This window comes from Formica exsecta, unplaced genomic scaffold (assembly GCF_003651465.1).
Source record: "Formica exsecta isolate Colony F162 unplaced genomic scaffold, ASM365146v1 scaffold291, whole genome shotgun sequence".
NCBI classification, from domain to species: domain Eukaryota; kingdom Metazoa; phylum Arthropoda; class Insecta; order Hymenoptera; family Formicidae; genus Formica; species Formica exsecta.
Window position 1 is genome coordinate 198162 of NW_021850170.1, and position 3797 is coordinate 201958.

Below are 3797 nucleotides of genomic sequence, written 5' to 3' on the forward strand. Positions count from 1 at the left end.
TTTTTTTTATTTTGAGTACATACCGTTAGGTGATTTTTTTCTTTTTAGTTCCAGTTAACTTTAATTCATTGCTTGATTCAGAGTTTAACACTCTTATAGGGGCCCCTGAGGTATACAATCTTTTCTAATTCATATCTAATTTCCTAGATGTGACAGAGAGAATTGTATAGCTCTTATCGAAGAACCGGAGGTTTGTCTCAAGAACCGAAGATTTGTTGAAGAACCCGGAGGTTTGCCTATTCCTATTCCTGGCGCCAGGACACACACACATACACACAACACCGCTCAGTTTTTTTACACGCCATATTATTTACCAAGTCGGCCGCTCTTGGTAAATAAAATCTTGGATTGGGTGGATTCGAACCGGCAATCTCAAGATTACTAGGCATGTGTTATCTCCCTGAGCCATACGAAGATAACAGTTAAACATGACTAATTACTGAGTGATATGTGATCCGAGCGCTTCGACGCTTGCGCTTCGACGCTTAGTCCATAGGGTGCTAAGTCCGAAGGACGCTTAGTCATTGTATTATAATTAGTCTTGATTCAGAGTTTAACACTCTTGGAATTTAGGATTTCTGTCAATATTTGGAAGGTATTTTTTTCCAATATTTTGTTAGTTTCTTTCAATATTTTAGAAGTTCTTCTTTTTTGTTGCTTTTATGAATGATTTTGGTGTTTTTTTAGCTGATTTTGGTGCAGGAAAAAAATCCGGTCCAGGACGTACCCTTTTGTATACTACTTATTTCGTTTGAATTTCATGCGTTAGAGGTTCACAATTTTGATATTTTTATTCGTTAGAGAATCAGATGTTGACTCCATCTTTTAAATTTTTATTTTTCGGCACTGCTTAAAAACGTCCACCTTTTACTGTCGAAACTAACGGTCGACTGATGACTGTTTCAAACAACCGACTCTTTTCTTTTCTTCGATCCCCTCCACTCACTTTCACAAAACAGGGCGACCGGTCCCCTATATCCCCTATTCGAAACTTATAGCTGCCGTTGCTCACAAGGTCAAAGAATACGAAAAGCAATCCGAAACCGAATAATAAAAATATCAAAATTGTGAACCTCTAACGCATGAAATTCAAACAAAATATTTTTATTTATAGGGCATTGTGAATTTGTCTCAAGATTACTAGGCATGTGTTATCTCCCTGAGCCATACGAAGATAACAGTTAAACATGACTAATTACTGAGTGATATGTGATCCGAGCGCTTCGACGCTTGCGCTTCGACGCTTAGTCTTTATGCTAAGTCCGAAGGACGCCCTTGGTTATCTTTTTTTAATTTTGTTGCTTTTATGAATGATATTTGTGTTTTTTAATTGATTTGTGTGTAGGAAAAAATGTGAGCCAGAACATACCCTTTTGTATACTACTGAGCTTTTTGCTCAGGAATGCAAGTGGTTGCTATCCCTTCTGAGCTTGTTGCTGTAGTACTGCTCCGATTGTTGTGTCGGATGCGTTCGTTGTCAGCGCTAGCTCTGCTGAAGAATTCAGATCCACCAATAGCGTGGCTCGAGGTAGGCTGCTCTTGCAGTTGTCGAATGCGTGTTCCAGCTCGGTCGTCCACGTGATCGGAATTTTTCCTTTCGTCTTCGAGCCTTTGAGCATGTCGTTCAGCGTGGCCTGGTCTTTTGCTGCTCCTGGGATGAATCGTCGGAAGAAATTGATTGTCCCCAAAAACTGTCGCAGTTGTTTGATGTTGGTTGGTTTCGGGAAGTTCCTTATGGCTTCTACTTTTTCCAGTAAGGGTTTTGTTCTTTCTGCCGAAACCTGAGGTAACCGAGGAATTTAACTTCGTTGTTCCCGCACTTGGTTGGATTTATCCGAATGCCGTACGCATCTAGCCTTATGAAGAGTTGTTGCAGGTATTCTCTGTGCTCTTCTGGCGTAGTTGACGCTATGATGATGTCGTCAATGTATGCGTAACAAAAATCCAATCCGTGTAATACTTCGTTGATAAAACATTAAAACGTCTGTACTGCGTTCCATAGACCGAATGACATGAATAAAAATTCGTATAACCCGAACAGCGTGGTCATCGCTGTCTTCGCTACATCCATCGGATGTACGGGTATCTGGTTGTACGCCCGTACAAGATCGACGGTTGTGAAGATCATTTTCTTATGTAGCGTTTGCAAAGTCCTCCATATGTGGTATTGGATATCGGTCCGGCATAGTCCTTGCGTTGAGCTTTCGATAATCTCCGCACGATTTCCATGCGTTGCTCTTTTTGGGCATCATGTATAGCGGTGCTCTCCACGAACTTTTCGATGAATGTATGATTCCCTCCTGTAGCAGCAGGTCAAATTCCGTTTTTGCGGCTTGCAACTTTTCTGGTGCTAATCTACGTGGACGGCATGCTTCCGGTTATCCGGGTGTCGTCTTTATGTAGTGTACCGTGTTGTGTTTTGTTGCTTTTCTTATTTCCGTTGGTTATGTAATGCTCGGGAACTCCGATATTACGTGATGGTAATTCGTACTGCTCAAGACTGCTTTTACCGAGTCCATCTCGTTGTTACTTGTTGCACCTGGAACGGCAAATGATCCGGTTTTTCCGTCGATCAGCTTCCTTCTGCGGATATCTGGTAGTAGATGATAATGCGAGAGGAAGTCTGATCCTATGATTGGCAATGATGAACCGCCACGGAAAATCTCTCCGTAGACCGAAATTCGGCTTTATCGTTATGTAGCCGTACGTTGCGACCTTCAAGCCGTTTGTTGCATAGAATTCGTATGCCTCCGCCAGTTGCTTGCCTTGCATCATTGTGCGCGGGTTGACGCTGACGTCCGATCCAATGTCCATGAGGTATCTCGTTTTCGAGATACGGTCCATCATAAACAAGCGCCTGGATTTCGGGCTAGCGTCGCTGGCCGCCATTAGCGATTGCCTTTTTCGTTTTTTTCTTTTTTGGGGCGCTCTTATGCTCTTGGCGCATCTGCTTTTTGGCGCTTTTGTGGCGGAAATCCGCCACAAATTCATTAATAATTCGTAAATTTTAAGATTTGTATGGGAATTGAACTTTTTTTATTTGGTTAGGTTTGGCAGTCATTAAATGGACAATTTTCTATTGATTTATTCGGTTTTCAAACTTTCAGTTTAATATTTTGAATCCTTTGTTAGAATTCAGAAATTAAGCTGATAAAATAAATAAATATTATGGCTCCCGCCCACAAGAGAAAAAAACTGATAAAATAAATAAATATTATGGCTCCTGCACACAGGACAAAGGACGCGGCAACGCTTGTCGCGTCGCCGCGGCCTGTGTGCAGGAACCATTATACATTTTTAATCTTGTTAATCGCGCTTTGCAGTCTTTATATTTGTCTGTAACAGAAACTTGAGTGCGAGATAGATACATCATATAGCGGTAAACGAAAGAAATATAACTTAATATAACATATCTTAATATTGATGTGATTCTGCCATTATTTTATGACAATAGATCATGCTGTGTTTCTGCCATGTACTCAATTTCTAACGATATTTTGCCGATATAGCATGATATGTGAACAGGGCAAGGGTAATTAAATCTTATCTTGAATGCAAAGTTGCGAATTATAACGTAAAGAGTTCGAAGGACCGTGAAATTTGCGACTGTTTTGCGAAAAGGCGACTCACCGCACGGTACATACCTCGTGTTTCATCCGGAGCAAGGCCCTCCGGTATCGATAGTCTATTGGGCTGGTAGAATTGCATGCAAAATGAGGCAGCAAGCTAGACAAGGCAGTGCAGCTAGCAAGGCAAGGCAGTACAGCATGTAAAGTAAGAATGTTCCTCGTTCCCGT